Genomic DNA, 26511 nt, shown 5'->3' on the forward strand with positions numbered 1-26511 from the left:
TGCTCAATGGTTGTCCTACAGAGCAGGTGGCATTGGTTGTATCACCTCTGTGCCTCTGTCTGGAGCTCCAGTAGAGGGGTCAATAGCCATCTCTTCAAGGGATTTCCATTGCCCCCGTTTGGGGCTTGAAGTGAAGATCTAAGGCAGCCTGGACTATTGGAGGATGAAGGAGTCATGGCAGCTGCCAGGAAAGTGAGCGCACACATGGAGGAAGCTCATGCTGTGGTCGCAGACCAGTTGGATATTGAGGGAATGGAAGCCCTTCCTGTTGATGGATCTCACTGGCTGAATGCTGGGTGCCTTAATGGCCACATGAGTGTAATCAATGATGCCCTGCAGCTGGGGGAGTCCAGATATGGAGGCAAAACTCAATGGCCCCTGTTCCTGGGAGGCCACGTCTGTTATTAAATTAATTTTCTGTCCGGCTCTGGCAAAGAGGGCATCAGTAACCAACAAGATGCAGTGGTGTGCAGCTGTTTTTGAGATCCAACCAAGGACTGCAACTGATCCTTGGAAAGAGCCAGAAGTGAAGACATTCAAGGCCATAATGACATCGATGGCCACTGGCAGGGCATGACAAGCAGCGCTGCGAGATGTGGGGTCTTTGGCAACGCGGGCACAGATAGCAGTGACCATCTACCTGGAGAGACACAGTCTCCTGTGGCACTGGATCTCGGCCATCTCCAGGTAGTACCTACTGCTGAACACAGAACCGTGTTAAGGGTGTGGCCTCCATTGCCTTCCTGCCCTTCTTTCCTCTCCCATGTCCTCCTGATGCCCAGGGTTCCGCCCTTCCTGCAGAGCATGTTCCTCCTCATCGCCACTGGGCCCAAAATCTGACAGTCGTGCCCCCATTGCCAGCTGGAGCCTTCCTTCTGGGCAGGTCGCAGTCCAACTTTCCTTGGCACCTTGCCCCTTGCTCCTCTGCCCTGCGATGCTAAGGGGGTGTTGACCCCCTTCAACGCCTGGACGCTAAGTACCACATATACTGTGTCAAGGGCACCCCCCCCCACTTAATACAGAGCTGAGTCTCCCTTTGCGCCATTGACCTTTTTACGGGCCAGGGTGATGCCCTGGGGGAGACATGACTGGCTCCCCACTCTGTAACTACCTCCCCCAGCTGATCAGTTTTAGAAGACGCAAGTTGCCCATGTGCCTCTTTCAAAATCAGAACCGCAAACCCTTAAAAGCTCTTAATGAGCTTTTAAACTATTTTACTTGCCTGAATTGGAGACAAAGCAGGATTCCTATCCCATTTCCTCCCACCATTTCCTCCTACTCATTATTACCAGCAACGGGATCGGCACTTTAAAATCGGCATGCTGCCCAGAGCCAGTATTTTCAGGGCCCCTCTACCTCCATTCCCGTCTTTGGGGGCCTCGAAAATTCAGCCCAAGATGTGATACTCTTGGAAGATGTGACAATGGCATGGCTTTCAATTGACCATGGGCTGTCTACCCAAAACATTGCACTTCCTTAAAGTGCCACCTTCTTATGCATCTGTTGCCAGGTTCTGAAGGTAATGTGCACAGTGGTGCACTGCTTCTCTGGTGAGGGTGCCCCAAAGTGTCAAATAAGGCAACGCTCCTCAGATCCACTTCATGTATCTGTACATCCAGTTCATTTGTTATATGTGTGAAGTCTTGGCTCAGTTGTCGCATGCTCACCTCTAAGTCAGGACGTTGTGGATTCAAACCCTACTCCAAGACATAATCTTGGCTAACAATTCAATGCAGCAATAAGAGAGCATCTTTTTGATGCAACATTATACTCAGGCCCGATTAGATGGATGTAACAATTCCATGACACGATTTGAGGAAGAGTTAGGGAAGTCCTTGCCAACACTTCCTCAACCACCACCATGAAAACACACAAGCTGTTGCATTCATCTGCATAACAGTGACTACACTTCAAAAGTAATTAATTGGATGTAAAGTGCTTAATGACATCCTGAGGATATGAAGGGCATTATATAAATACAAGTTTGTTCTTTCTTATTAAACAGGGAGTATGATGCTGTACTTTTTACTTTCCTACCGAAGCGATTTCATGCTTCCACATTGGACATTTTTCACTTTATTTTTACCTAGAACATGCTCCACCCTTCCACCTCACCCCCTCTGCCACTCTTGACAAAGGCTGGCAAAAATTAGTATGATTTTTAACCTTTCTAGAGGCTGAAACAATATTTGTCTTCATATGCAGCCATTAAATACATACATTCCATTAAATTTGATCTGCGAGTCAGATTATCCAAATCTCCCATTAGACTGGCTCCTGTTCAAGGCCAAAGCCACACTTACAGTTAAGAATAATTATTCCAATGAACTGATCATTGAATATTGGGGACAGTCGGCTAACAGTGATGCTAGTTAGCATTGTACCAGCATCCAGAAAAAATAACCCAAACTTAACCTGGAGCTGAAAATCCTTTCTTTTTTTTCATTTTTCCTCTGGTGAACAGTGCAAATATCAAACATTTGGTCTGAATGAGATCATGTCACCAGCTTAATCTTCAGGCTCCATCATAGCAAGCCTCAGTTTAATCTGCTCTCAGTACCACAGCAGCTGGAGACATGTGGCCTTTATGTGACTTCCCCAGAGAACCTTTTTAAACCTATGAGTTTTGAAAACAAAAGGTCAACCTTAAATAAATACAAAACTGACAGAACAGCTCAGCCATCTCTCTTGACCTCATAGAAACCCTTCAATCACTATTGTTGATCCATGCTCTAGAAATGCGGAATCTGTTTTATTTCCTTGCAAACATTGTGGCAGTAATGAGCTTGAAATTATGACCTTCATGCACATTTTGAACCGACATCAGTCAAAGTTAACAATAGCTATTCTTCACATATCTAAAAGAACAGTGAATCATGATTAGAAAAACTAAATGGGGAAAAGAAAATGGGACAATAACATTATCATAAAACTAAATAAAAGACAAATTTATCAACAAAGTGAGGCTTGAGTCAACTAGGTAACCATTAATACCAGTATTTTTATATTTGTGATCATTATACAATATTCATTACACTGGTCATCTTGTCTCCACTTTAAATTGTTGAATACTGCTTCCAAGACATCAAAATCTCTGACATTTTGCAAGGGTCTCCGGGTCACCCGCCATAACTCTGGAGTTACCGTGGGCAAGTGGAAGAACTCCTGTAGAATTCCAGGGCTTAGGTCACAAACACCAATGGGCAGAAATTAATTTGTGGCGCGACACAGACTTACCTCAATTTACCAGGGCAGGCAGTGCCACGGGCTGTGCAGCATTCTTCAATGATATCACTGTCTGCCCCCAGGGAACCAACACCAGAAGTGTTTTGGTTAAAGGATATCAACCTGAAATGTTAACTCTGTTTCTCTCTCCACAAATGCTACCAGACCTGCTGGGCTGGTATTTACGTCGGGCAGACTGGAGCTGGCCACTGATCTAAAAGTCGGTGGCGAACCCGCTTCCGTCTAGCCCGGGGAACCGTCCCGCATTTTACGGGTCCCTGGGCTTTAATTGTTCCAAGGCGGGACTTCCATCCGCTTGAGGTAGGAAGTCCTGCCTCATTGAACTGCCAGCCAATCATCGGGCCAGCAGCTCTTAGTCCCAGCAGCGCCACCGGGAGCAGCGGCCACTGCTGGGACTGCAGCCCAGCCAAGGACATGGAGCCAGGACTGCAGGTAAGTTTGGGTTGCCTCGCCGGGGGTATTCAGTCAGGCCCCGGCAAGGCAAGGGTGGTTGTTTGGGGGAAAGGGGAGCACCTTGGATCCTGGGGGTGGTTGGGGAAGTGGGGGTGACCCTCAAACGGGTACCCTGTGCCTGATTGTCAGACCCCCCCACCCCGGGGCGCTTAGAGGCCGCCAACTTTCACCGGCAGCCTTTCCTGGCTCCAGGATGCCTGCTTGCCCGTACAATCCCTGTGGAGGCGGGCAAAGGCCCTTAAGTGGCCATTAATTGGCAACTTAAGGGTCTTGATTGGCCTGGGATGGGTGGCCCGTTTCTCCCCCCACCCCCACCCTTCGTAAAGGGCGGAGACGGGAGCAGATCAGGAAGGCCTCCTGGAGCCTCCCGATCCATTTTACGCCACACCCCACCCCCCCACCACCATCTTCTGGCTCGCTGGGGTTGTGTAAAATGTAAAATTCCGGCCGCTGAGTATTTCCAACACTTCCTGTTTTTATTTCAAAAAAGGTCTTCTGAGCATCGTACATTAGTCCGGTCATTATTAACTTTCCCATGCACCATGTTGGAGAAGATGGCTCACATGAATGAATCCACCAGCTGATTGTGCACAGCCTTTCATGGCAGCTATTTAACAATGCAATCTGCCATGGAGTGCGTCCATGGATAGCTACATTTGAGGCCCCTTGCCAAAAGCTCTAAGGACACTCAATAATTCTCCTGACTGCTGCCCTAAAGGCCTGAGGTTCCAGGATAGAACAGATTAACTTTCTTAGCTTCAACAGGTTTGTATATTGGCTATAGAGAATCATGGATGGTGGATTCAATTATTTCCTTGAGGCATTCAGTTCTTCATTCACATTAGAATATTTCATTAAAGACAGGAGTGGTGAAATTGGTCTTCCCCAGCAGCACAAGACATGCTCATAGCAAATCAGCAGCCCATTTTACACATTGATTTCAATGGAGCCGAAAATTGGGTATGCTGTATAATGGGTTGCTAATTTGCTATGAACCCATTTTGCGCTACTGGCAAAGATCAAGTTCCCTCACAGAACTACTAAATAATTAAATAAAGAGCAAGTAATTAGAAGCAGCCAAAATTTGGTTTCAAAAAGGAAGCTCATGCTTGACAAACCTAATAGAGTTCTTTGAGGAGATGACAGATATCGTGGATGAAGAAACGCAGTGGGCTGGATTTTAAGAGCCTGGCGGCGAGCTCAAAAAATGCAGCCTTTACGTGCGGGCCGCACGCTAAACTACTACCACAATCTCCCACATAGTGGCTCATTTAAATAACGGGGCAGCCCACCCCCACAATCATGTGGAGAGGGCGGGCCGTCTGTCCCCGGCAATGGTGTCAGCTGCCTGTGCACAGGCACTGGCGCCATTTCTAAAGGGCAACCAAACCTGCTAAGATACATCCCCCTAACATTTATCAAATAAATTTCTAATGCCCCTTTCTCACTGCCCCCCTAGAACAATTGCATTAACAAGGCAAGAGAATATACAATGAATGGTAGGACCCTAGGGAGTACAGAGGGTCAGAGGGACCTTGGGGTGCTTGTCCATAGATCACTGCAGGCAGCAGCACAGGCAGATAAGGTGGTTGGGAAGGCATACGGGATACTTGCCTTTATTAGCCGAGGCATAGAATATGAGCAGGGAGGTTATGATGGAGCTGTATAAAACGCTGGTTAGGTCTCAGCTGGGGTACTGTGTACAGTTCTGGTCACCACACTATAGGAAGGATATGATTGCAATGGAGAGGGTGCAGAGGCGATTTACCAGGATGTTACCTGGGCTGATGCATTTCAGCTATGAAGAGAGACTGGATAGGCTGGGGTTGTTTTCCTTGGAGCGGAGAAGGCTGAGGGGGGACCTGATTGAGGTATACAAAATTATGAGGGGCATTGATAGGATAGATAGGAAGAAACTTTTTCCCTTAGCGGAAAGGTCAATAACTAGGGGGCATAGATTTAAGGTAAGGGGCAGGAGGTTTAGAGGGGAGTTGAGGAAAAAAATTTTCACCCAGAGGGTGGTTGGAATCTGAAGCACATTGCCTGAAGGGGTGGTGGAGGCAGGAACCGTCACGACATTTAAGAAGTATTTTGATGAGCACTTGAAATGCCATAACATACAAGGCTACGGGCCAAGTGCGGGGAAGTGGGATTAGTTTTGGATGGGTGCTTGATGATCGGCGCAGGCGCATTGGGCCGAAGGGCCTGTTCTGTGCTGTAAAACTCTATGACTCTAACAATTTGCCCTTTCCCCCCCAAAAAAATCACTTACCTTTTAAATCTGACCTTCCCCCCCCCTTGCCCCCCCAGACTGCACAAAGTATAAAGTTCATCCCTTCCCACCATCCCCTACACCCATTATAATTATGTGACCCCATCCACCACCCCACGCCCCTGCACTGGAAATCTTAACTATTCCCCCCTCCCCACCAGTGTCACGCCGCTTTCCCCAGACGAGGAATTGAACGCGCAGGAGTGCCGGTCGCCGCACTGAGGATTGTGGCAGGCCCAGAAGATTAAAGGCAAGTTTATTTAAATTTATTTAGCCCATTCATTTACATATTGTAATTCAGTTCCCGTTTCCCAGCGGCAGGGGAGCCACCAAGGAACCTCACTGCTGCCGGGAGGATCAGGCCGGGCCCTCCCATCATCAGCCTCCATGGCGGACCTCTGTTGGAACAATCTTCCGCCACCACCACCCACCCCCCCACCCCTGCCACAGAACCCGACGTCGTGGGTTTGGTAAAATCCAGTCCAGTGTATGTGATGCCCCTGGACCAGAAACTTCTGCAAAGTTACAGCAGCAGAGTGGGAGCAGCTCTGAGGAAATTATCAACCATGGGCTTTCTGAAAACTTTTGACAAGATACCACACAGGAGACTATTAGAGAATATTAAGGGATGTGGAACTAGAGATTGGAATAAAGGGAAGAACAGAGTGGAGGTCTATTTCATAGAGTTGATGGAAGATTGCTTTCAATCATTAAAATCTGGCAGTAAAATGTCCCAGAACGCTTCACAGGAGCACTATCAAACAAAATTTGATGGCAAGCCAATAAGGAGATATAAGGACAGGTGACTAAAAGTTTGGCCAAACAGTCATGTTTTAAGGAGCATCTTAAAGGAGGAGAGAGAGCTGGCCAACAAGGTGGAGGAATGAAAATCAAGGATGTGCAAAAGACCAGAATTGAGAGAGCAGAGAGCTCTTGAAGGGTTGTAGGGCTGGAGATCAATGGATGAGGCCGTGGAGTGATTTGAAAGCATCAATGATTTTGATATAGGGCTTGAGAGAGTGGAGTCCAAATATGCAGAGGATACTAAAATAGGAGGTGTTGTAAATAATTGTGAGGACCAAGGGAATTGCGAGGAAATGTTGATAAGATGATGGAATAGGCAAATATGTGACAGTTGGAATTCAGTCTTAGTAATTGTGAGGTATTACATTTTGATAAAAACAAATAATAATTATACTTGACAAGCTAGGCAAAACTAGGTGAAGAGGAACAGCAGAAGGATTTGGGGGTTCAAGTTCGGAAAACATTAAAAGAAGCACCTCAAGTGGATTACACCATAAAAATAAGCTAACAGAATACTGGGTTTTATGGCAAGCGGTACAGAATATAAATATTAAGATTCAATGGTGAACCTGCATAAAATCTTGGGGAGACACAGAGTACTGTTAACAGTTTTGGGCTCCATACCAAGGGAAGGATGTTAAGACAATAGACAGAGTGCAAATTCTCCAGGACACTGCATGAAAATAAAACTACAATTAAAATATTTTAAATTGGGCTGTTTTCATTAGAACAGAGAGTTTACAGAATGATTTGATAAAGGTGTTTAATGTAATGAAGTGGTGGGACGGGGTAGGTAGCAACATACTATTTGCACAGGGTTCCAGAATGAGTTAGCATGCCCAAAATGAATGAGGAATTGTGGGCTCCCATCTATGTCCTACCATTCCACAGCTAAAGCATCAGCTGACAGTACGGCCATGCCACAGCACTACTATAGAGCTTTAATTACCACAAGATCAAAGTCAGAGTTCTTTATGAACTCATCTGAACTGTAAGAATGATTAAAAACCTTGAACACACTCCAAGACATTAACACTTTATGCTGTGTACAGATCTCTGTTGTTGTTGGATGAAGATTTGCACTAGTCCGCTCCAATTTTTGCCACTGGAACTTGTATCTTGATTTAATGCTGCCAGCTTTCACCCTATCAATATGAGCCACAGCCAACATCCCTCTTTTTTGTTGTTGTGCGTTCAGTGCAGCACCTTTACATTTTTTTGTGCAGCCATGTAATAAAGGTAACTTTATTAAAGGCGTCAACTTGTACTCAGCCGGTACGGGAACTTAAGGGTCATAATCGTGCAGCTTAGATGGAACGTTGGCCACAACCTTTTTGTTTGCTAAATTTTACCACACTGAGTAGCATTGTTTGACAGGAAGAGAGTAGATTTACAAGATTACGCATACTTCAAGGCTGCATTCATACCAGCTGATACAAAGAAAGTGTTTAACTGAAAAATAATAATGTGCGCCAATTACATAAAGATGAAAACACAGAATAAAAATAAAGCATGATAAGTTTAAAATAAGATACCTGGGCTGAAATGACATGGGCCCCCTGAGACAGGTTTGGAGAGGGGGGCCATAGAATTGCGATGGGAGGTGGGGGCAGAGGGCCCGTCTCCTCCCTGTTGCAACGTAATTTTGTTGGGGGCAGGATAGGCCAAAGATGACCTACCTGCCCAGAGACCAATTGAGGCCCTAAGGTGGCCTATTAATGGCCACTTAAGGGCCTCTTCCTGCTGCCATTGGGATTTAACCAGCAGCGGGTTGGGGGTTGTCCTCTTTTGTGTGATCACGTTAAGAGTGATGTCCCTTCAAGAACTCAGTATGCTAATGAGCTAAGTACTAGGATGCAGTCATGAGATGAGAAGCCAAGGTCACTTTGCACAACCACACCCTGGACAAAGGATCTGTATATAGTTTGCTCTGTGTTGTACGTACAAGTTTAGCTGTTAATAAACCTTCTAGAGATCTTCAAGGAACTGGAATCCATGTACCTCATTGTGTTGCTTAAGATAACACAAAGAAACTCCTGATATGGTGGCAGCAGTGGTGAAAAGACAAAATATAAACTTGAAGACCACGGGTAAACAGCAAACAAAATTTGAAAGCAGTACAGACAACAGAAGAGAAAATTTGAAGCAACAAGTGAAGAAACTTTGAAAGAGTGAAAGAAAGCTACATATCTTAGAAGGCTGAGAAAAGTTCCATTGAAGAGAAGCATGGCTGAAAAGCAAGCAATCGGGTGAGTCATTGTGCCGACAATCGAGAAATCCTGGTTTTAAAAAAAGCAAAACATTTGAAGAGTTTAAAACAATTAAATTTATAAAGAGAGAAAAAAAGGGTAAAACCTGAAAAGCATGCAAACGGAAAAAAAAGCAAAGTCTGATAGTATAAAAAATGCGAGAAACCCAAAAGCACAGCAGAATTTCCATTAAAGCAGTCAAGCTGAAAAGATCATTAAACCAGTCAAGCATGAAGAAGATAATACACTCTAGTAAAAAAAAACAAAGAGGAAAACCGTGGAACTGTCTATCAAACAGCTGTGTAAACACACAAGCAAAGTGCTGAAAGAGAAAAACACAGAGAACACTGTCAAGCACCTGTTACACTCCGTCAAAGCAGCTAGCCTGGAAAAAAGAATTTCTTGAAGGGGGAACAGTGCAGAGCTAATAAAACAGGTTTTAAGCCACAAATAGAAAATCCATAACAAGTACAGTTCTGAAGGCACACACAGAGCTGAATGAAGTTAAATGCAGAGCAGAAAGAAAAAGAACAGCAGAAGGATGGATATCAAATTTCCTAGCATGAACTGGAAGGCCATTGATACCCTATCGGTGCCTAAACTTTTTAACCAAAGAATGCAGTTATGCTTCATAGATAAAGTGGTTGCAGAACCATAGAAGCAGGCTGTGAAAGTATTGATAGCAGTTGGAAATCAGAGGTTATATAGAATCAATACATTTGGCTTATCCGAAGAGGAATAGAAAGATTCCACAAAGATATGGAAAGTGCTAGAAGATCAGCTTCAGGTAAGAGTGAATTTTAGAATTCATTGCCTGGAATTTATGTCCCACTGGTAACAGCCACAGGAATCAATAGATCAATTCATCAGTACATACCATCGTAAGGCCAACAAATGCAATTTATCAGAAACTGAGCTGTTGGAGCGAATAATGGAGCTGGTCATTGTCTCAACACTTACTGAAACATTTCAAAAAGATCTCCTGGGGGAAAAAGGTCACAGCATTGATGCGCTGCTAAAAGATGGCAGGAAATACAAAGCCATTGTAGCTGGACAACAGCATCTGCAGGCACTAGGTGCAGCCGACAGTATCAGCATGGTAACCAGGTTACAAAATGCAAGCAAGTTGTGTGGTAAGTGTGGTTTGTCCCACTCACCAGAAAGTTGCCCTGCATTTCAAGATCTGTGCAAAGCATGCAGTGCAAAAGGATATTGGGCCCGCCTATGCAAGAATCTGTATCCAAAGACGCAGCCAGAAGTCACAATAGGACACAAGCAAACAGAAGACAGTCCAGCAACATGGCAACAGCAGCAAAGAAAGCACCAGAGTCCTGCATAAACACAAGCAATACACAAAGTCCACAGCGAAACAGAGCTGAGACAAGGCTCAGAGTGGAGTGATTCTCAGCCAGAAGACGAGCAGATGTTTCACATTGTGAACCTGACACATTGGGCTGAATTTTAATTGCGCACTGCTCTCTCTGGCAGTGCACTTTCAACTCGGTGACCTTCTGACACGGAAGTGCCGCTGAGGACCCCCTGCGATATTACTTGCGGGGGCTCATTTAAATAGAGGCGGCGGAGCAGCCGCCCCCAATGACACGTAGGGGGCAGTCGCCGCATGCCCAGCAATGGCGTCCGGCACATTGCGCAGGCGCCGGCACCATTTTAAAGGGCTTTAAGCCCTTAGAATTAATTTTAATTTTTACAGGTACATAATTCGAGATTTTTTTATTAACAATTAATAAAGATGTGAAGGCCCTTCCCCAACACCCCCAATGGTCATTTAAGTGGCATATTTGTCAAAAAATTACTTTATTCCCTTCCCGACCTTTCCTCCCAACCTTCTAACATTTGGCCTCTAACCCTTTCCCACCATTCATACAACCAATTAAATTTGTTTTCCCCACTGCCCCACCCTTCCCACCCTGAAAATTTTATTCCTCCCCCCTCCTCACCAGGTTCTCACCTCGGAACTCCGTAAGGCGCACAAAGCACAAATGGCGGCCATAAAATCAGCATGGGACGGCCTGCAGGTAAGTTTATTTGCATCTCATTTAGTGTAATTTCAATATGTATATGAAGGGCACGCCACCAGGTGGCGGGGGAGCCGCACCGTGGTCCCCCCGCCACTGGTAATATGCGGCGGGCCATTCTCAACGTCGCGGGTTGTGGCGGGCCTCTCCCCGCAGAATTTTACTGGCCCCAGCACTGCGACCCGCGACATTGAGGGGCCGGTAAAATTCAGCCCATTGAAGTCAAAAAACCGGAAGCTTTTGCTACTATTAATATCATGCACCAAAGAAAGTTGGCAAACGCACACTCAGGACTAAGAATGACACAGGAACTGGTGCAAATATCTCACCAGTCAGAATCCTGAAGGATATGTACCCGGTCATTGAAAATTAAGAGTGGCACAGTAGTTAACACCACAGCTTCACAGCTCCAGCGACCTGGGTTCGGTTCTGGATAGTTCCTGTATGGAGTTTGCAAGTTTTCCCTGTGACTGAGTGGGTTTCCACCAGGTGCACTGGTTTACTCCCACAGCCAAAAACTTGCAGGTTGATAGGTAAATTGGCCATTGTAAATTGTCCCTAGTGCAGGTAGGAGAATGGTGGGGATGTGGTAAGGAAATTGGGATTAATGGAGGATTAGTTTAAATGGGTGGTTGTTGGTTGGCACAGACTTGGTGGGCCAAAGGGCCTGTTTCAGTACTGTATCTCTCCATGACTCTATGATACAACAGTTAACTGCATACAATGGGTCATTAACAATGCAATACAGCTATGGCAAGTCAGCATGGAAACCACAAATATTTTACCTGACGGACAGGAGTGGACCAGCTGTGGCAGGACTACCAGCACGTAAGGACCTCAATAGTATGACTACCCAGGAGATCATCAAGGTACCCATTACAGCAGAAGAGCCCAAGGTTACCCGCATTGAGTCAGTCCAAGACTTACAAAAGTACCCGGGCAGGTTCAATGCTATAGGAGGTTTCAAACAAGGACAAAAGAGCTGTACTCAAGAGCTGGGGTGAAAGTGACTGCCCTTGATATCAAGACAGCATTTGACCAAGTATGGCAAAACTGGAGTCAATGGGAATCAGGGGGAAAACTCTTCACTGGTTGGAGTCCTACCTAGTGCAAAGGAAGATGGCTATGGTTCTTGGAGTTCAATCATCTCAGTTCCAGGACATCACTGCAAGAGTTCCTCAGTGTAGTGTCCTAGGCCCAACCATCTTCAGCTGCTTCATAAGGTCAGAAGTGGGGATGTTCGCTGATGATTGCACAATTTTCAGCACCATTCATGACTTCTCAGATGCTGAAGCAGTCTGTGTAGAAATGCAGCAAGGCCTGGACAAAATCCAGGCTTGGGCTGATAAGTGGCAAGTAATATTTGCACCACACAAGTGCAAGGCAATGACCATCTCCAACATGAGAGAATCTAACCATCTCCCCTTAACATTCAATGGCATTGTGATCACTGAATCCCCCACTATCAACATCCTAGGGGTTACCATTGACCAGAAACTGAATGGGAGTAGCCATATAAATACCGTGGCTACAAGAGGAGGTCAGAGGCTAGGAATCCTGCGGTGAGTAACTCAATTCCTGACTCCCCAAAGCCTGTCCACCATCTATAAGGCACTAGTCAGGAGTGTGATGGAATACTCTCCACATACCTGGATGAGTGCAGCTCCAACAACATTCAAGAAGCTCGACACCATCCAGGACAAAACAGCCTGTTTGATTGTCACACCATCCACAAACATTCACTCCCTCCACCACCGACACACAGTGGCAACAGTGTGTACTATCTACAAGATGCACTGCAACAATGCACCAAGGCTCCTTAGACAGCACCTTCCAAACCCACAATCTCTACCACCGAGAAGGACAAGGGCAGCAGATGCATGGGAACACTACCACCTGCAAGTTCCTCTCCAAGCCACACACCATCCTGTCTTGGAACTATATCGCCATTCCTTCAATGTCGCTGGGTCAAAAATCCTGGAATTCCCTTTCGAACAGCACTGTTGGTGTACCTACCTCACATGGACTGCAGCGGTTCAGGAATGCAGCTCACCATCACCTTCTCAAGGGCAATTATGGATGGGCAATAAATGCTGACCTAGGCAGCAACACCCACATCCCATGAACAAATTAAAAAAATACTATCCTGCACCTCAGAGAGGATGCAATTCCATCAATGGACTCTCCCAGAAAGTGCAGCATGCACTTCCAAGAATAGCTTAAGCACGAGTTGGATGAAATGAAACGCAATGGCATCATTCGTCGTGTGCATCATCACACAGACTGGTGCAGTTCAATTGCATGTGTGCTAAAGAAGGATGGAGCAATCAGGGTATGTCTAGATCCGAGGCATCTAAAACTTTCCCTAAAGAGATGCCCCCACAAAATTCCAACACCAGAGGAATTGAATCCCAAGTTCACATTTACCAAATTCTTCTCCCAGTTGGATGCTAAATATGGGTATTGGTCAGTACACCTAGCTAAGGAATCTCAGGAAGTCACCACCTTCAGAGCACCATTTGGAAGGTATTGCTTCCAGAGACTACCCTTTGGCTTATCTGTCAGTCAAGATCTGTTTCAGCACCATATGGACAGAATTATAGAAAACATGCCTGGATGTATATGCATTGCTGATGATATTGCAGAGACAGGCAAAAGCAAAGAAGAGCATGATCAAAATCTCCATTTACTGATGGCAATAGCTTGTTGTGAAGCGCTCGTTTTTAACGGCAAGAAGTGCCAGGTGAATGTAAGTCAGATCAGTTTCTTTGGCTCCATTTATTCCGGTTGCGGAATCTGTCCTGACCCAGGCAAAGTCAAAGATGTAAGGTATTTGCCTACCCCACAAGACAAAGAACTACAGAGACGCCTTGGATTTATCAACTTCTTAGAACCATATATTTCAAATTTTTCTGACAAAGCATCATCACTGAGAGAACTCTTAAAGAAAGACGTACCATATGTATCGCAGGAGGACCACTAGCAAATGTTTGAGTCTCTCAAACAAGCATTGTCAGCAGAAACCAGTACCCTGCAGTACTATGATCCAAGGAAGAAGATAATCCTGGAAGTCGAAACCTCACAGAAAGGACTAGGAGTGTGCATCCTGCAGGATGGCAAACCAATTGCATTTGGATCCAAAAGTTTATCCTCAGCACGATCCAATTACTCAAACATAGAGGGTGAAACACTTTCTCTGGTCTTTGGGATCACAAGGTTCCACACCTACATGTTCGGTAAACATTCACTGTGGAAACTAAACACAAACCATTGGAGATAATCTGGCACAAGCCATTGACAAGCGCACCACCTCGACTACAGCGACTTTTAGTAAAAGTGCAGGGGTACGACTTTGACCTCTGCTACAAACTGGGTACCAAAATGGTCACCTCGGATACGCTGAGCAGATTGCCAAATCTGAACAAGAATGACGAAGTTTCACTAGATCTACAAGTAGATAGCATGGGCATTGAGGTGGAAGATGTGCTCAAAATCGATTTATTGCATTTTGGTCAGCACAAATGTGACCAACTGCAATCAGAAACAGCCAATGACCCATAACTGAAGGCACTGTGGAGAGTCATCATAGAAGGATAGACAGATACAATAAAAGAGGTGCCAGAAATCTTCATATTTAGCCTTATAGAGATTAACTTGGTATCTTGAGAGGCATCACCTTCAAAGGAAAACAAGTGATTGTGCCCAAAGCTCTCCGACAGGACATTTTATCACAACTTCACCAAGGCCATATGGGTATAGAGCGAACGTGACGACTGGCACGAGACACTGTTTATTGGCCAGGGATCAACAGTGACATCGAAATGTTAGTAAGGATGTGCAAGGCATGCCAGAGTCACCAGTCACAACAACATAAAGAACCTTTACACCCTCACGAGATTCCATCAGTCCCTTGGTCCAACATGGCCACTGATCTATTAACTGTGAATGGAAACGACTTTATCTTAGTCATGGATTATTTCTCTAAATTCCCAATTGTCAGACAACTAAAAGACACTTCAAGCGTGGTCGTCGCAGACACATTGAGTGCCGTATTCAGTCTATTCGGTACACCTGAAGAAATTATTTCTGACAATGGGCCAGAGTATACAGGCAGACCTATCAGGGATATGTGCACTAAATGGGGCGGAAACCATGTGATGTCCTCACCATATTACCCTAGATCTAATGGTCTTGCCAAGCGAATGGTCCGCACAGTTAAATCACTTATCCTGATGTGTAGGACAAAGAAACAAAATTTTCGTGTTGCCATGCTACACCTCAGAGCTACACCTATGGATATGGGCTTACCGTCACCAGCAGAGATCATGTTTGGCAGACAAGTGAGAACGATTCCGCCAAGCCATCATCTGTCCAACTTCTCTGAGATGTAGGAGACACTGCTCGAAAACAAGGTAATGAAGTTGGTGCATGACCGACATGCAGGGGTAGAACTACCTCAACTACACATAGGACAAAAGCTTAGGGTTGTACACACCACAATGAGAACATGGTTACCCACAGAGGTATCCAAAGTATGCAGTGAGTCTAGGTCTTCAGGGTTGCAACATCTAATGGAACAGGAGGAATCGAAGCCGGTTAAGAAAAGTGTGCAATACTCCAATCGCGCATAGCAGACTCAAAAGAACACATTCCGACGTTGAGGGTGTGACGGAACAACAGGACAACAACCAACACATTGACAACACGTCTGCAAACCAAAAACAGCCAAGGGTGAAATCCACATCCCCAGAAGGTTATACCATAACAAGATCTGGAAGAGTTGGCAAACCACCGGAACAAATACATGGATTCTTAAGCTTCTGCACTCGTAAATTTCACAATCCCTATCTTTATTCTTGTAAATTTTATAATCTCTATCGCCTGCATAACTAGTTTTAATAGTATCCGATTTTCTGTGTTTTTACTTGCAGTGTACAAGACTTACTTTTGGAAAGAAAGGGGACGTTGTATGATCGCTTTAAGAATGATGTCCCTTTAAGAACTCAGTATGCTAATGAGCTAAATACCAGGATGTAGTCATGAGACTAGAAGCTGTGGTTACTCTGCTCAAAGGTTCTGTATATAATTTTCCCTGTGTTGTATGTACTAGTTTAGCTGTTGATAAACCTTCTAGAGCTTTTCAAGGAACTGGAATCCATGTACCTCATTGTGTTGCTTAAGATAACACAAAGAAATTCATGGCATCCTTCGCCATGCGGGGAGGTCACCTAGTAAAATGAGGTGACCTCCCTGTGGGCTTGAGTGGGGTTGCCGTCCTCCATGGGCAATCTGTAGCTCAATAAGGGACCCCGCTGGGAAAACCTGCACCTCCCTGAACCACCCTCCCCCTGTACTAAACACCCACCCTCCCTCCACCTCTCATCTAGCCCCAGCAACCCTGCCTCACTCACCATGGATCCGAGCTGCAGCGCTGGGCCTGGGTCCAAGGCCTCTTGCAGTACCAGCAATGGCTACCGCTCCCAGTGGTGCTGCTGATACTGCTGAGCTGCCAGCCCTCTGATTGGTCAGCAGCTCTTTGAGGTGGGATCCCCATCTTTAAAGCGATGGTGATCCCGTCACTGGGTTGTTAATTGGCTTGGTGTCATTGAATCGCTCCGGGGAAGCTCCAGCTGACCAAAGCTGGACTCCGCCCGTCTTTTCAGCCTGTTGCCGGGAGCCCCACCTTGAGCAAAGAATTCAGCCCACCTGTGTCAGTAAATAATGCAAAAAGGCAACTGATAGTGAAATAAGAATGAAAAACATCCAAATTAATCTTTATTTCAATATTCCAAACTTGAGTTAAAGGTGAATTTGGTAGAATACTAGTCTCATAAATATAACCTTTTCAACTGAACTTGTGTGACAATCTTCATGATCCAATATTTATATTTATTTTTCAAACAGTCTAGTCAAGCAATTAAAAAAGGATGCAGTCAGGTCAAAGGTAAAATTTGCTGGAGGATTTTTAATAATTAACGGATTGTGGCCTGAAAGGCTGACAATATTGAGCCCTTATGAGATTTGCACAGATACATAAAGCAGCCATTGATTACTTCATGTAGAGTTTGTATAGACTGGATGGAAGAACAGATAAGGTTCAGTAACAGGATATTTAAAACAATCACAAATATTACTCAGTAGCCATTCTGTCAGCACTTTTGCCAAAAGCAGCCATTTTATACTAAATGCGTCATTTTTAGTACTCGTGTCAGTCAAACACCATCTGACCTCTTAGTCAGCTAGGGGTCAAGTATCTGGAATATTCTTGGGAATGGTCATCCACAACCCTTTCAAAATCTCAGCCAATGAACCTAACCTCTTTGATCTGACTTAAGCTCACAAAAGTTTCACAATCATCCCCTGTGCCCAGGAGTATCATAGCCACCATCTCTTCAGGAAATTTATCACAAACATTAAAAAGCACTACACCACTTTAAATATGGCTCTGGTTATCTTATTGGCTATTTTACAGAAAGCATTTGCTCAAGAAAACAACTTAAAATGAAGCTAGTGACCCAGAGCAGCCATTTTTGGGAAGAAATTAGAACTAGTATTACATAACTCTCATAAATTGTATCAGATTTAATTTAACAGAAGGAAATATAGTCATGTTATTATTTGTAGATAAAAAGAATCAGGCTTCTGAAATTTGATATTAGCTTGTGATTTGCGTTTACAAAAGCAATACTGAAAACTGTGCAACACATTCATCTTCTGCTATTTCTTTATTCCATATATAATTCAGATAGATGACACGAACTACATTCTGCTGCCTTAGCATTAGTGAATGCTTTGAATGAGGTATTTCGTAACTAATAAAACATTAGTTCCCTCCATCTCACATCTCCCAGTAAAATTAGCAAATATTGTGATTTACTAAAATCTTACAACTATTTATGGATGGGATGGTACAAGATTTCAGTGTATCTAGAAGTTGCAAGTACAATTATTCTAAATTATTAAGCAGAAAAAGTATTGAAATAGTAAATAGTATAATTGAGGCTCAGTGTCCAATTGGATAAAAAAAATTGGCTTAAGGACAGAAAACAGCGAGTCATAGTAAATGGTTGCTTTTCAGACTGGAGGATGGTAGACAGTGGTGTTCTACAAGGGTCAGTGCTGGGGCCACTGCTTTTTTTGTACTATATATAAATGACTTGGATCTTGAAATACAGAGCAGAATCTCAAAACTTGCTGATGACACCAAACATGGAGGAGTGGCAGTGAGGATGATATGAACAACCTACAATAGGACATAGATAGTCCAGCAGAATTGGCAGACAACGGCAGATGGAATTTAATACTGACAAGTGTGAGGTGATGTATTTTGGCAGAAGTAATAGGGAGAGGCAATATATACATAATGGTGCAGTTCAAAAAAATGTGCAGGAATCGAGAGACCTGGGGTGCATATGCATCAAACTTTGAAAGTGTCAGGACATATTGAGAGAGTTGTTAGTAAAGCATATGGAATCTTGGTCTTCAAAATAGAGACACTGAGTACAAAAACAGGGTAGTTATGCTGAACCTTTATAAAGCTCTGGTTAGGCCCCAACTGGAGTATTGCGTCCAGTTCTGGTCACCACACTTCAGGAAGGCTGTGTGAGGTTCTTTGAGAGGGTGCAGAAGAGATTTACCAGAATGGTTCCAAGGATGGGGGATCTTAGTTACAAGGTTAGGTTGGAAAAGCTGGGTTTGAGGGGAGATTTAATAGAAGTGTACAAGATTATGGCAGGCTTAGCTAAGTTAGACAAAGAAAAACTGTTTCCATTATCAAATGGTACAAGGACGAGGGGACACAGATTGAAAGTTTTGGGCAAGTGATGCAGGGAGAATATGAGGAAGCACTTTTTTACGCAACAGTTGGTAATGACCTGGAACTCGTTGCCCACATGGGTGGTTGAAGTGGAGACAATCAATGACTACAAGAGAAAGTTGGATGGCCACCTGAGAGAAATAGACTCGCAGGGCTACAGGGATCGAGCCGGGCAGTAGGACTTACTGCATAATAATAAAAGCAAAATACTGCGGATGCTGGAAATCTGAAACAAAAACAAGAAATGCTGGAATCACTCAGCAGGTCTGGCAGCATCTGTGGAAAGAGAAGCAGAGTTAACGTTTCGGGTCAGTGACCCTTCTTCGGAACTGACAAATATTAGAAAAGTCACAGATTATAAGCAAGTGAGGTGGGGGTGGGGCAAGAGATAACAAAGGAGAAGGTGCAGATTGGACCAGGCCACATAGCTGACCAAAAGGTCACGGAGCAAAGGCAAACAATATGTTAATGGTGTGTTGAAAGACAAAGCATTAGTACAGATTAGGTGTGAATACACTGAATATTGAACAGCAGCAAGTGCAAACCTGAAAAAAAACCTGAAAAAAACAGTGGGTAAGCAAACTGAACAAACTAAGATGAAATGAAATAAATGCAAAAAAAGATTGTAAAAAATGTAAAAAAGAATGTAAAAAAAAAGGAAGAAAAAAATAACTAAAAATGAAAGTAAAATGGGGGGCTGTCATGCTCTGAAATTATTGAACTCAATGTTCAGTCCGGCAGGCTGTAGTGTGCCTAATCGGTAGATGAGATGCTGTTCCTCGAGCTTGCGTTGATGTTCACTGGAACACTGCAGCAATCCCAGGACAGAGATGTGAGCATGAGAGCAGGGGGGAGTGTTGAAATGGCAAGCAACCGGAAGCTCAGGGTCCTGCTTGCGGACTGAGCGGAGATGTTCCGCAAAGCGGTCACCCAGTCTGCGCTTGGTCTCCCCAATGTAGAGGAGACCACACTGTGAGCAGCGAATACAGTATACTACATTGAAAGAAGTACAAGTAAATCGCTGCTTCACCTGAAAGGAGTGTTTGCGGCCTGGGATAGTGAGGAGAGAGGAGGTAAATGGGCAGGTATTACACCTCCTGCGATTGCAGGACTTACTGCATAGCTCTTTGGAGAGCCAGCATGGACTCAATGGGCCGAATGGCCTCCTCCTGTGCTGTAAATGACTCTATGACATTCTATGACTCTAATTTGCATGCAGGCACATTTTTATCCTGTTAGTTTTTCAGATAATCCATTGATATTTGATATAGGCTGCAAAGCACGCAGATCTGTTTTAGTGAACAAAATTCTTGAGACAATCAAAAACCTATATCAATGGAAACAAAACAGCTCTTTCCACCATGTCTTCATTTAGAACTTCTATTCACTAAAACATTAAAATTAATGACTAATCAGCATCCAATACAGCCTCGGAGGCACTCCTACCACTAGCCTGCCTAAGTTCATCAAACTCAGCATAGATCAGGTGCTTCCTGGTCTATATGGCTCAGCTACTCAGGATAAACTCATTGAATTATCACAGGCTTTTATTTACATTCACACATCAGTGGCTTAACAACCACTGCCCCAAACATCTTCTATTTCTACAGCACTCCTGGCACATCAAAGGACATTTTAGGGCACTTTACAGGTGGAGGAAAGAAACTAAACACTGAACAAGACAGAAAAGGGGATATAGAACGATGGGCGAGCGGTGACTGAAGCATGAATAAAAAGGATTTTTAGAAAACATTTGAAAGTAGGGAGCAGGGTAATAAAGTTTTTGCAGCTCCACGAGGACATGGCTGAAAGAGTGGCAGCCAACAATACAGCAGTGCGTGGGGAATGAGAAGTAAACCATAGTCAAAGGGATGATGGATCTACAGTGGTAGGCAACAACTGATTTAGGCTAGGGAATGACTTGAAAGAATTCAAAAGTGAGGAAGGGGGCTTACCATCACCTTCTCAAGGGCAATTAGAGATGGGAATAGATCAATGCCAGCAATGCCCACATCCCACGAATGAATTAAAAAAGTTAGGTCCTTGAAATCAATTGACTAGGCCAACAGGAAACAGTGGTGTTAACAAAGGACAGGAGTATTGGGAGTGCTGGCATTTGATCATGTAAGGATACAGGGCAGAAGTTTTCTGAGTAAACTGTAGTTTGTGGAGATTGAAGGGAAAGCATCGGAGAAGTCAATTTTCTAGGTGAGATGCATCAATTAGCTTTTTGCCAGCAGTTGGGGGGGGTGCATCGTTTATGGGACGCATGGGAGCAATATTGTGGAGGTGAAACATTTCAGCCTTGGTAGCAGATTGGCTGTGGGGAATGAAGCTGGGCTCAAGCTTGAATAATAGGCAAATGTTCTGCATTTCAGGACTTAGCCAGAGATGAAATTTTGGAAGCTGACAGCATTAAGCCTGTGGGATGTATTTACCGGCAGAAACCAAACAGCATGGCTTCAGTTTTGGTGACATTAAACAAGTTTTAGCTCATCCCTCCAGGACATTGGAGGATGGAGCACAGCTTTGCCAGTGATCAAAAAGGTAGAAAGGTAGAACTCAGTTTTGTTGGTGTAGTTGTGGAAGCGGACCCATGTTTTCTGAATAATGGGTAGCATATAAATGATGAGATGGAAGGGCCAAGGATAGAGCTTTGGGTACTCCAGAAATGGCCGTGCAAATATGGGAGAAGAAACTGTTGGAGGAGATGTTGTGCTAAATTTACACCCATTCGTAGTCAGTGGGCAGAAAATAGTGGGTGGTGAAGTGTCTTGGGACAGAACCTGATCTCGATCGGTGCTGCCTGAACCCAAGGGTGGATGAAGAACTGCGCACACAGCAAGGTCACTGGAGTTACCTTCTTAGGTGAGTGGAGTTGCCAGCTCAGGTGAGCAGGGACACTCTCCATGTCATACTGCTACTCACTAATATTCGACACAGTCGAATCCCATTTCTCTGCTCTCTCCCTTTTAAATACCCTGTCTAATCCCACTTTCCCCCTCATTCCCCACACCCTTTAATATCCCACCCAGTCTAATCCCATTCTGCTGATCAGACACCATACCCATTAATATCAAGTGAGCTGTACCTCATCCCACCCCCACCCTCAAAGTGAATTGCAGAAGAGAGATTTTGAGATACAATGGAATGGTTGATGGTGCCAAAGGTGGGTGAAGAGGTTGAGAAAATTTAAGGAGGGACAGCAGGTTATTGTCACAGTCAGGTAGGATGCTTGTGTTTGATCAGTACAGTCCTAACACTCTGGAAAAGCAGAAGTCAGGTGAGAAAATCTCCAGTCGGGGATTATAGTTATGAAGGAACAATTCATTTCAGAATGGAAGTTAAGGTGGAGATAGGACAATAGCTAGAAAGAATTGAGAGTGGGCTCTTTGCAGGAAGATGGAGGAAATTTGAAGGAGTTAGAGTCAGTGCTGGAAGGTACAGATGTGCTGATTATGTCAGTGAGCATGGAGCTAAGAAGAGTAAGTTGAATGGTTAAGAATTAATTGGCCAATATACATTATAATCAAACTCAGGTATCTGTTCTGCTTATTAACAATTTAAAACATTTTGGGGGAAAAAATTTGTTTGCATTGCACCAATGCAAATTTATCTCGATGCCTCAATGGAAGGCAGCAACGCAGACTGCCATTTGCACTCTACTGATATCATTGAAGAAAGATGCGTGGCCTGTGAAGGTAGTGGCCCATAGGGCTTCATGCCCGTGGAGAATCAATGTAAGTCTATGTTGGTCATGGCCTTCAAGAAACCCAATGCAACATTCTAAAGCATTTATATAATTTAGGCCATTAAAATGAAGCTGCATTGATGTATGTTGCATGGTGAAAGATATTAAGGCCCTGAATTTCCATAGGGTTTCTTCTGCTCTCCCACTATAACGTTAATGAGAGATTGGCAGAACTCCTGGAATGATTATGTTAATAGCTTAAATTGGCTAAATATCTTTTTTTCAATTTATGGTGGCAGATCAGGACAGTTTTTGCAGAATTTTAGGTCCTCAAGACGTTCCAAAATACTTCACAGCCAATGAAGTACTTTTGATGTGTAGTCAATGTTGTAATGCAGGAAAATGTGGCACCAGTTTTTGCACACAGTTGAGGACCCATGAACAGCTAATGAGATATATGTTTTTACTGGTGTTCAGAGATGCATATTGGTCATAATACTGACAGAATTCTCCATTCTTCTTCAAAGAATGCCTTGGAATCTTTTATGTGCACCTGAGAGGACAGATGGGTCCTTAGTTTAATATCTTATCCAAAAGCCAATTATCCCTTAATACTCCATTGTAATGCCAGCTTAGGTTGTGTACTTAGGTCTCGGGAGTAGAGCTTGAACCATTGATTCAGAGAAGAGTACTATCATTGTGCCGGCACATCCGTGATAGAAGAAAGTGAGTCAGACTCCCATGATGTATCAGTGAGTAAATGAATTGTGTGGTGTGATATTGAATTAAACCACAAAGATTCTAATATTACTCCATGTTCTGTGCTGAGTTAACTAAGTACAACTGAGGTACCTAAAAGGTCCCTCATGGCAGACTGGTACAAAAGGTGAAGTCACACAGGATCAGAGGTGAGCTGGCAAGATGGATACAGAACTGGCTCAGTCATAGAAGACAGAGGGTAGCAGTGGAAGGGTGCTTTTCTGAATGGAGGAATGTGACTAGTGGTGTTCCGCAGGGATCCGTGCTGGGACCTTTGCTCTTTGTAGTATATATAAATGATTTGGAGGAAAATGTAGCTGGTCTGATTAATAAGTTTGCGGACGACATAAAGGTTGGTGGAGTTGCGGATAGTGATGAGGATTGTCAGAGGATACAGCAGGATATAGATCGGTTGGAGACTTGGGCGGAGAAATGGCAGATGGTGTTTAATCCGGACAAATGTGAGGTAATGCATTTTGGCAGGTCTAATGCAGGTGGGAAGTATACAGTAAATGGCAGAACCCTTAGGAGGATTGACAGGCAGAGAGATCTGGGCGTACAGGTCCACAGGTCACTGAAAGTGGCAACGCAGGTGGATAAGGTAGTCAAGAAGGCATACGGCATGCTTGCCTTCATCGATCGGGGCATAGAGTATAAAAATTGACAAGTCATGCTACAGCTGTACAGAACTTTAGTTAGGCCACACTTAGAATATTGCATGCAATTCTGGTTGCCACACTACCAGAAGGACGTGGAGGCTTTGGAGAGGGTACAGAAGAGGTTTACCAGGATGTTGCCTGGTCTGGAGGGCATTAGCTATGAGGAGAGGTTGGATAAACTCGGATTGTTTTCACTGGAACGACGGAGGTGGCGGGGTGACATGATAGAGGTTTACAAAGTTATGAGCGGCATGGACAGAGTACATAGTCAGAAGCTTTTTCCCAGGGTGGAAGAGTCAGTTACTAGGGGACATAGGTTTAAGGTGCGAGGGGCAAAGTTTAGAGGGGATGTGCGAGGCAAGTTCTATACACAGAGGGCGGTGAGTGCCTGGAACTTGCTGCTGGGGGAGGTGGTGGAAGCAGGTGCGATAATGACGTTTAAGAGGCATCTTGACAAATACATGAATAGGATGGGAATCGAGGGATACGGTCCCCAGAAGTGCAGAAGGTTTTAGTTTCGGTAGGCATCAAGATCGCCGCAGGCTTGGAGGGCCGCATGGTCTGTTACTGTGCTGTACTGTTCTTTGTTCTTTGATATTAAAACAGGGTTCAGCAATCCTGAGGTAAGGAAGAGAAATAAAAAGCCTTGGTTATCCAATGACTCCTAATAGAAATATAAATGTATCTGAATATGGGGTGCAAGCAGGATTGAAATCAGTTGCGATTCAACCCATGACCATATAGTCTTACACACTCCATCTAGGCTTATCCATGAAGAAGTCACCTTGGCAAGGTGCTAGAGAGCTGAGAGTGTCCATGCAGCTGTATTTCAGTTAGAGTTTGCGCCTTCACAACAAGAAACAAAATATTAGAAATGCAAATAAAAGGAAGTAAGTGTGAAACCTGCTAATGTCATGTCTTTTTGCAAGATTATTTGCTTGTCCAAATAACTTCATTATCTGCTTAGACCAATGTATCGGTGTCAGCTGATCATAATTTAGCAAGTTGACTTATCCTTTTTTCTATTGAATTAGTATCTCATCTGAAAATACTCAAACATTCAGATAACTTAGCTTAAAGGGATGACGGTGGATAGGCAATGGAAAACATTTACCGAGCCCATGGATGAACTGCAAACAATTGTTTATCTCTGTCTGGTGTAAAAGTAAAACAGGAAAGGTAGCAAAACCATGGCTTACAAGGGAAATTAGAGATAGCATTAGATCCAAGGAAGAGGCATATAAATTTGCCAGGAAAAACAACAGACCTGAGGATTGGGAGCAGTTTAGAATTCAGCAAAGGAGGATCACGGGATTGATTAAGAAGGGGAAAATAGAGTACGAGAGCAAGCTTGTGGGGAACATAAAAACTGACTGTAAAAGTTTCTATAGGTATGTGAAGACAAATGTAGGTCCCACACAGTTAGAAACAGGGGAATTTATTATGGGGAATAAAGAAATGACTGACCAACTAAATGCATACTTTGGTTCTGTCTTCACAAAGGAGGACACAAATATCATACCAGAAATGTTGGGGAATACAGGGCTTCATGAGAGAGAGGAACTGAAAGATATCAGTACTAGTAGAGAAATGGTGTTGGGGAAATTGATGGGATTGAAGGCTGATAAATCCCCAGCGCATCCCTGAGTACTTAAGGAAGTGGCCCTAGAAATAGTGGATGCATTGGTGGTCATCTTCCAAGATTCTATAGACTCTGGAACAGTTCCTACAGATTGGAGGGTAGCTAATGTAACCCCACTATTTAAAAAGGGAGGTGGAGAGAAAGCAGGGAATTATAGACCAGTCAGCCTGACGTCAGTAGTGGGGAAAATTCTCGAGTCCATTATCAAAGATTTTTTAGCAGAGCACTTGGAGAACAGTGGTAGAATCGGACAGAGTCAGCACGGAATTACGAAAGGGAAATCATACTTGACAAATCTACTAGAATTCTTCGAGGATGTAACTAGTAGAGTTGATGAGGGGGAGCCAGTGGATGCGGTTTATTTGGACTTTCAGAAGGCTTTCGACAAAGTCCCACAAAAGAGAATAGTATGTAAAATTAAAGCGCATGGGATTGGGGGTAATGTATTGCGATGGATAGAAAATTGGTTGGCGGACTGGAAACAAAGAGTAGGGATACATGGGTCTTTTTCCGAATGACAGGCAGTGACTAGTGGGGTACCGCAGGGATTGGTGCTAGGACCCCAGCTATTCACAACATACATTAATGATTTAGATGAGGGAACTAAATGTAATATCTCCAAATTTGCAGATGACACAAAACTGGGTGGGAGGGTGAGTTGTGAGGAGGATGCAGAGAGGCTTCAGGGTGATTTGGACAAGTTGAGTGAGTGGGCTAATGCATAGCAGATGCAGTATAATGTGGATAAATTTGGTAGCAAAAACAGGAAGGCAGATTATTATCTGAATGTCTATAAACTGAGAGAGAGGAATATGCAGCGAGACCTGGGTGTTCTCATACACCAGTCGCTGAAGGTAAGCATGCAGGTGCAACAGGTGGTAAAA

Source organism: Heterodontus francisci, chromosome 1 (genome assembly GCF_036365525.1).
Source record: "Heterodontus francisci isolate sHetFra1 chromosome 1, sHetFra1.hap1, whole genome shotgun sequence".
Classification (NCBI taxonomy): domain Eukaryota; kingdom Metazoa; phylum Chordata; class Chondrichthyes; order Heterodontiformes; family Heterodontidae; genus Heterodontus; species Heterodontus francisci.